The sequence below is a fragment of the Lacerta agilis genome, chromosome 5 (assembly GCF_009819535.1).
Source record: "Lacerta agilis isolate rLacAgi1 chromosome 5, rLacAgi1.pri, whole genome shotgun sequence".
Classification (NCBI taxonomy): domain Eukaryota; kingdom Metazoa; phylum Chordata; class Lepidosauria; order Squamata; family Lacertidae; genus Lacerta; species Lacerta agilis.
This window is the reverse complement of record NC_046316.1, coordinates 87,292,059-87,301,108: the sequence shown is the minus strand read 5'-3', so window position 1 is coordinate 87,301,108 and position 9,050 is coordinate 87,292,059.

Here is a 9,050-nt window from a genome sequence, read left to right as displayed (position 1 = left end):
CAAGACCCGGAAGCTGTACGCCGGCTCCCTCGGCCACTAAAGCGAGATGAGCGCCGCAACCCCAGAGTCGTCCGTGACTGGACCTAACGGTCAGGGGTCCCTTTACCTTTAAACACAAGCCTAAAGATGAAAGAGTTAAGAGCTGGTTTCCACATGTACCAGCAGCAACAGCAGCAAATGCCCTAAAAACTTGCCCGTGGTGCCTGCATTCTCATGGCGAGAGCAGCCTGCAAACAACTGGAGTTACACAGATACCCAGCTGCGTGTCATTGCTGCGATTGCAATAGCCTGTTTTTCGGAGGCTGCAACAGCAGGACTTGCAGGCAAAGAGGTATGTGTGTTGCTTCGTTTGCACGGCACTTCACCCATGCAGTTGTGAGCCCACAAATGATTTGTGTAGCAGAGTCAGTCAAATGGTCATATTTAATAAAGTAGTGCTCCTGCAAAATTGCAGTCGCTGATTGGGAGATGTTTATGCTGCTCCTCAACATACCGCAGCCCCAGACTTCTAGAAATTCCATTGAGGTGTCTTCTGATTTCTGACCCTTTAGTTGAAAACATTATTGGCCCCCACCATGTTTTCCCTATCAGCTGAAGGAGTCTCAAAATATGAAGCTTGATTGTTGAAGTGGAGACAGGTTTATAATAATAATAATAATTTATTATTTATACCCCGCCCATCCAAAATGCAAGAAAGCTACCAACTTCTGCGTATTTTCTACAATGCTCCATAAAGCCATATTACATGATTAATTGCACATCATAGCAGCAGTTCATGCTCCTGGTCCCCCTTGCTGTCGGGGGGACATATGCATACAAATTTGGTGCCCCAATTGCTTTAAAAAGAAACTTCCCATAAATTGCTCCCTCTTCCCTACATAAAGGAAAGTGTGTGTGTTTGTAGTGGGGGTGATATGGAGACACCTGGTGTCCAGATTTGATGTTAAGGATGGGTTTAGACTAAATCACGAGTTGCGTTTCATTGGGATTCTTATACATGCATACAGACACAGGTGTCAATAGAATTTCAACAGGGTCTTCAAACAGTTCTATGCCGTTGCTTCTTATCCCTGCCCCTCCACTATGAAATGCAGCCATTTCATTTGCAGCTGGGATTCTCCATGCACAGCCAAACGAACTATAGACAATCTTTCTTTCTGAACACTGTAAGCTACTATATATTACGCCAATTGTGTGTGTGTGTGAATACTTTATTTTGCAAATAAATTAAAAGTCCCTTTCTGTTTCTCTAATGTACGAGAATAATACTGGGATGCATTGAAAAGGGGGAAATATCTACCCACAGAGAGAGATCCGTGTGCAAGAGCAGGCTTTTGTACACACAGCCAATGCCACCCACATCATTATCATTATCTGAGTCTCAGTGAATGGGTTAGGTAGAACTTTCCGTGTGTCATTGTTGCACACGGCTAGTTGCACATGACTATAGCTGGACTGCGACCTGGAACTTTATGGTTTGGGCTCATTATTATTATTATTATTTAAAGAAAATGATCAGAATTTTTTTATATTAAAAAAATCATGTTCTAGGTGGCCCATCCTAAGATTTGCCATATGTGCTGCTGATAAATGCTTGGGGAGGCACATAAGCACCCACAGTTCCTGTATCACTTGCAACATCAACCTTGGTGGTTTGCCAGCAATACAAGGAATTTGTATCACGACAAATGCTAAAGGTCAGGTTAACATAATCAAAACACTTAATTAACACTTAGCACAAGATACCTTTTCCAGTTTTATTGAGGGTGTGTATGGAATAGGCACAGAAGCCTTTTCCAAAGCAAGGAAAATATGTGACATCACTCTTGCTATGGCACTTCCAGTCTAAAGATATTATGTGCATTACCCCAGGGAGTGTACGTAAAAATGAAAAATAATATTAAATACAGTTGGGGGGAAATATGCATGTTTGATTTTTACTTTTGAAGTACCATGGAGAAAAATGATGTAATATGTAGATTGATCAAAACCAACATACTTTCATGCATTGGTTTTAATGAGTCTACTCTGAGTAGAATTTAGTTGGATAGTGCCTAATCTACTTGCCCTCTTTTGGAAAAGACAAGTCTGTGGAATGTGGGTTTAACAGACTCCTAAAGCAGTGGTTCTCGGACTTTCTAGTAGCTTCAGGAAGCCTTTCATTTACCAGCTAGAATGCCATGGGGAGGCATGTTTGAAAGCAGGGGTAGGGGACATGTGGCCCTCTGAATGTTGCTAGACTACAACTCCCATCATTCCCTGACCATTTCTGCCGGGGCGGATGGGAATTAGAGTTCAACATCAACTGGATGGCCACAAGTATTCCACCCTTATTCCAAAAGCTTTTCCTGGGAGATGTTCTAGGCCACACACTCGTGGAATCATAGAATTGTAGAGTTGGAAGGGACCACGAGAGTCATGTAATTCAATCCCCGCCAATGCAGGAATCCTTTGCCCATTGTGGGGCTCAAACCCGCGATCCTGAGATTAGGAGTCTCATGCTGTACCAACTGAGCTATCCTGTTGCGTCTCACCATCATCCTGCACAAACTGGGACTTGAGCCTTGACCATGCCACTTTCCAGTAAATGCACATTGCTCTGAACAGGGTTTCCTGGCAAACATTTGCCATAATTCATGTTCTGACCAAAAAAGAAGAATCCCACAGCTCCTCAGAACACAATCCGATAACCACTGCTCCAAGGCATGACACCATGTTATGGATCCTCAGAAACGACATTCCCGTATGTTTCTCCAGGAAAGGCAAGCAGAAGTAGGAAGGAATGTCTCTACTGCATTTCTCAAGAGTCCAAAAAACAACGAGACCCCGAATTTCTCAATCTCTTTACACCAGTTGTATGGTGCAGAACCACTCAACAAGAGGGTCAAAAACACTGGGAGATGTGGGGTTGAGGGGGCTGCCCCCATAATCACACCTCTCACTAAGCATAAGATTTGTGTGTTTCATTTCAAACTGATTCAGGGCATTAAACACACACATACAACACACAGCATTTCCCTAGGTATACCTAAGAACTGTGAATGACATCTGGAGGCTTGAACAATTTCATGAGTTGGTTTAAGATTGTGGTGTTACAAATAATCCTGTGCTGTATTTTGTACAGCAGCCAGAGATATTGTACTGGAACCGCTGCTAAAAAAAACACAAGTTTCTTCTGCAACTGCTACTTGGCCTGAGATGTGTAAGTTACCCCCTTTCCACATTGAGGGTAATGATGTTATTTGTAGTTTGTGGTTGCTGGAAGAGAGGCTGGTGGCGAATCACAGAAACTGCTCTTCTCTCTTTCCTACTTTCTTGTATCAGGACCGAATGTATGAATGTACTACAGAATATGTATGTTTGTGTGTGAAGCTGGACTTTCTGTAAATAGACCATTATGAACTGTGTAAAACCAACCCTTTGTTTGAACTTTATAAGAATTATAAATACTGTATTACAAAATTGCCTGCAAAATGGGTTTTTCAGCCTTATTCTGATTATTACTTATTTTTAAATGCGTAACAATGAGTGCAAGTTTGCACATGAGACTACCGTAGATGGGACATTAACAGTGTAGATGCAATTCTTGGTTATTTAAATTGCAGGTGGGAAGCCTTAGCAACCTTGGGAGTATAGGAGTCAGATGGGGACGGGAAATTTAACACTTTCATAGTCATGATTCTGACAAAATCTCCTCTTTGAAGCTGCTATTTGCCTTTTAATGGAAGTCCTCTTGGCATCAATGCAGGCTTCCCTTGAAATGTAAACAGCAGGTTTGGAGAGAGATATTTTTGCATTGAACTGTGACAGGGAGAGAAAGAATTAAACTCTCCATTGCTGCGGCTGCAGGAAATATGTTATTTAACACATACATTTGTTGCATTCATGCAATAAGCACCACATCTGGTTAGAATGGTTTCATAGATGCCACTTACCAGCATTTTTGAGCCTTTCTTCTGCCTTTGGTGTGTATGTGAGAAAGCCTGAAAGGAAGGGGTTTATTATTTTTTTTAAAATTAAAAACCTAGCAAAATACTGTAAATACACAAAACACGAAAAGGTAAAGGGACCCCTGCCCATTAGGTCCAGTCGTGGACGACTCTGGGGTTGCGGCATTCATCTCACTCTATAGGCCGAGGGAGCCGGCGTTTGTCCACAGGCAGCTTCCGGGTCATGTGGCCAACATGACTAAGCCGCTTCTGGTGAACCAGAGCAGCACATGGAAACGCCGTTTACCTTCCCACCAGAGCGGTACCTATTTATCTACTTGCCCTTTGGCATGCTTTCGAACTGCTAGGTTGGCAGGAGCAGGGACCGAGCAACAGGCGCTCACCCCGTCACACAAAACATAGGCAAAACAAATATGAACAAATGTGTTCTACATAAACAATGATATAACTGTTGTAAGAAATACAGTTTTAAGGGTGTTTGTATTGCATTTTAAAATCATTTTTAATGGGCACACAAGAAGGTAGTGTATTCTCATAGTTGTCCCACCTCTGAGACAAGGTGAGGCGACTGCCTCAGGTGGCAAGATATCCCAGGGTTGCAGATCCCAATGTAGATACTCCCGCCTTGTTCCTGGTGTTGATCTTCACTCCCCGCTTTCTTCCCTGGCTGGGAGGGGGAACGCCGTTTTGTGGTCACCTCAGGTGCCAAAATGTCTTGGGCCAGCACCGTGTATTCTCAGAAGCATTTCTATAGCCTGCTTTTCTTTGTTTCATTTCTGAATAAGATGAATCAATCTAAAGTGAATTCTTAGTCCTCTGCATCAGTTGCAAAACCAGTGGTTTTTTCAGGAGGTACTCAAGGGTACAAAGCACCAGCACCTTTTGTTGTTGTTGTTGTTGTTAGAAAGTGTGGCACTTACTGGAACAACTTCATGGTGAGTAGAGGCACCTATTTTTTTTAATACAGTGGAACCTCGGTTGTTGAACGTAATCCGTTCTGGAAGACCGCTCGACTTCCAAAACATTCGACAACCAAGGCACAATTGCCGGTTGGCAAATTCCTTTTAAAAATGGAGAAACAGGCCTCGGAAACCGTTCGACTTCCGAGGCGCATTCAAAAACAAAAGCATTTGCTTCTGGGTTGTTGGCATTCGGGTTCCGAATTGTTCAGCTTCTGAAGCATTCGACAACCAAAGTTCCACTGTAGGGGGGGGGGGAAGCACTGGGCGAAATCATTTTCCTGTCAAGGGCGCCATTCCCTTAAAAATAATCTGACAGAGGCTGCAAGCATGGGTCCAGACCCAGGAACCGAGAGGGCCAGAATCCAAGTGAGCAGAGGTGGCAAAGTGGGTTTTGAAACTAGATTGTGGGCTACATCAAACTAGGCTGAGGGCACCAGGATTGCTTTATACGTTTTGAAATGGCTTTTCCTACATTGTTCCTTGTACAGAAATGGGGAGGGGGGTGACTGATACGGAACGCCTTCACTACTTTCCTCCTTCTAAAACTGGGTCTGGTTGCCCACCCACACATGATATGACACCTTAACCTCAGAGTTCGTGCTCCTCGAATGTAGTGGAGACTGGTCCATGAGGGCAAACGAGGCACTGCCCCACCATCGTCAGTCTTGATTCCTGTAAGGGTACCTACCTGCCTTTTTTTACTTACAACTTGCCCACAAGGTGGCCCATGGGATGGCTCTGGCTGTTGGTTCCCCCTCCTTACTCTCAATATTACCCCTTGTAGAACTCGTTGGCTCTGGCGCCACCTACTGTTCGCCTCCCTGCCTTCTGCCCTACCAAGTCTCAGTGGACACCAGACACCATCGCTTGATTGGCCACAGGCCTCTTAGCAGCTGCTGGAATAGTCTCTACCCTGTTGCTTGGCCTTTGCATGTTCTCCACGTTTCCTTCACACGGCTTCTTCTTCTGCTACCGAATCAATCAAGATTGCTGCTTAGAGCAGCGACTATTAAAATCGCCAGGACACTAGAAGATCGCAGAGCAACATGGATATCTTAGGAACTGGGATAACAGAGAGATGGTACAAATATAAAGCATCCATACAATAAAAAAGAAACACCAGCACAGAACTTGATAACATGGAGACAACTTACAAGTTCTGGTCACCTCATCTGAAAAGGGATATTGGAGAGCTGCAAAAGGTTTAGAAAGGGGGATCCAAAATGGCCAAAACGTTTAGCAACTCCTGTGTAATAAAAGGTTGCAACATTTGGGTCTTTTTAGTTTCAGGCTGGGGGGAAGGCAAGTAAGAGGGAACATGACAGAGGTATAAAATTATGCTTGGTGTCGAGAAAATGGGCAGGGAGAGATCCCACCTTGCCAAAAATACTAGAAATCTGGGCCATCCGTGGAAGCTGAAAGTTGGAAGAATCAGGACAGACAAAATTAATAAATAACTATTTGCAAGTATTCATTTACACATGCAAGAGGTTATATATTGTTGTTGTTGTTGATTTATTAAATTTGTATACCACCGTTCATCCATAGATCTCAGGACAGTTCACAACATAAAATACAATATAAAAACCACAAAATACATGATAAAAACAAGAACAAAAAACACAAACCAATAAACCTCTCTCCTTCCCACCCCCCAACCCATTTAAAAGGGGTCTGTGATGTTAATCAGCCAAGGCCTAGTAGAAGAGGAACATTTCCCCCTAGCCGAACCTCCTTGGGGAGAGCATTCCACAAACGGGGAGCCACTGCATAAAATAGTTAAACTATGGGATTTGCTTCTGCAAGATGTAGTGATGACCAATAACTTTGGATGGCTTTAACAGAGGATTAGACAAATCCATGGGGAATAATGTCTGCAATCCACCCAGGCTATGTCCTGCCTCTACCGTAGGAGGCAGTAGGTCTCTGAATGCTAGTTACTGGAAATCACAAACAGCAAGAGTTGTTGCTGCACCCAGACATGGGCATAGCCAGGATTTTTGTTAAGGAGGGGAGACCTTTGGGGGGGGGCAGAACCTCGGTTACCTATGTATTTTTATTGATTGATTTTATTGATTTTTTATTGATCTGGGGGAGGGCAGCTGCCTCTCTGCCACCTCCTCGATGTTGTTACTTGCTACATGTGCCAGATTTACTGTAAGGAACATGCTGCAAAAGCAGTAAGGTTGCTTCCAGATGACCAGTTTATTGAGCATTTATCCCTTTTTGTTTGCACAAAATTTGCAGGGAGGTTATACAACATCTGCCGTTTACTGAGCACTTATTCCGATTTGTTGGGGGGCAGGGAGTGTTAAACGAAGTTGTGTTAAGCAGTTGTCATCCCACACTTTAAAATGCATTTCCCCATCACTTTCCTTTCTGTCGTGTTTGGGGTTGAAGTAGGTTTGTTGTGCAAGAGCGCCAAATTCAGTATGGTGAATCCCAGCTGCAAAATAGTTACAGTCTGGAAGTCTGGATTTCTATGAATGTCTGTGATACAAAACTTTCTCCACTAGGGGGCTACAGAGTTCTTAGGAAATATCTTTGGCAACAGGAAGGCTTAAATAAGAAATCTGTTTCTACCTCTCAAAATGCCCTTTGCCTCCTGTGCTAAATTCTGGCAAAGAGAGATTTCCGGACTACAAGCAAAGTAGCTGGTTGTGGCAGTTGTACTGCAACTTGTCTCTTTTTAAACAACTAACAAAATCTAACTAACTAAAATCCCTGCCTTCCAAGACTTGTGGGTATAGAAGATAAACAGGTCAGTGTGTTTCCAGTCTGAAAACTCATAATCTCTTTAAAGGGGCATTAAAATGGAGAAAGAGATTGATAATAACTTGAAGCGAGATACTTATGAACTTCATCACATATTCTCCAATTGCCGCTATTTACCAGAGATAAGGGAAGGGGGAGAAATTTGATTCAATTTCCATTCAAAGGTGAACTCATCAAATCCACATTTTCTGAAGCCATATGCAAACTGAAGCAGTCATCCTTCAAAATTCGCACTTTTTCTAATTTTGCATTATAGTTCTTCAGCTAAGCAATGTTTCCAGAAATGCTTATCTGGGCAAAGTGAGCACATTAATGCATATACTGTATTGGTGAAAACATCATACAAAAATGCATTGTATTTGGGGAAATTGCTTACAAAAATGTGTACATCTGTCAAAACGGTCTTTTATTCAGAGAAATTCACACTAAAACGTTGAAGAATTTTCCTATGATTTTTTTTAAAATTGCAAATTGCTGCAGAAGTGTAGAGAGGAGAATTTAAAACTGCAAAAATAAGAAACTAAGAGAACTTTAAATTGACAGTTTTGTTCACCCCTACCAGAGGTAGCACCATTTGTTCCTATTTCTTTCTTTTGGGGAGATCTTGCTAAAAACTTGTCGGCGCAAATGTGTGTACACCAGAGCTGTTAATTTTTTAAGTCCCCTTCTTTGGGTCTCTAGAAATTACATCTCCAGGGAGGGGGAAGATGAACTGTGACTCTAGTGCACATGCATGGGAACCAGGGATTGGGATCCTCTGGCTCACGTGCCAGAAGCGGCCCATGGATGTCCCTCCTCTGCATACCAGCTTGGCTTGGAAACAGCCTGCATTTTTATAGCAGAAGTGCGCATACAAAGATGCCTGCATGGTCAGGCCAAAGATGCAACAATTCTCGCATCCGGTTCCCTTCATTTGCTAGCTAGATGCCTCCAGGGAGCTCAAAAACAGAGCAAGGCGGCAAAGTGTATTGGGCATGCTGGCATTCAGTGACGTCCTCTGAACCTTGAGGTTGCTGTTGTTGGCACCTGTCCATCTCGGGAGACAATGGAGGAGCGTGCCTTCAGGGGCAAAGTCAAACTGCTGGAGAGTTACAGCGCCTGCTGTGGCTGTAGAGACTGATATAGGAGAGACATGTTTTGTTGCAGCTGGGGCAGATGAAGGTGTGTAGTTGTGCTGCTGCCGATGCACCATGGCGTTTCTTCTCTCTGCGCTCCTCCCAGCGGTCATTCCTCCTCTCATCACTGCTATGGGATGCATGACCTGTCTGTCTCCAGGCACTGCGGTCGTCTGCAGGGGATTCCCATATAGTGGGGTTTATTCTGCCCACCTTCATGTCACATTTGCAGGCATCTTTGTGCCACA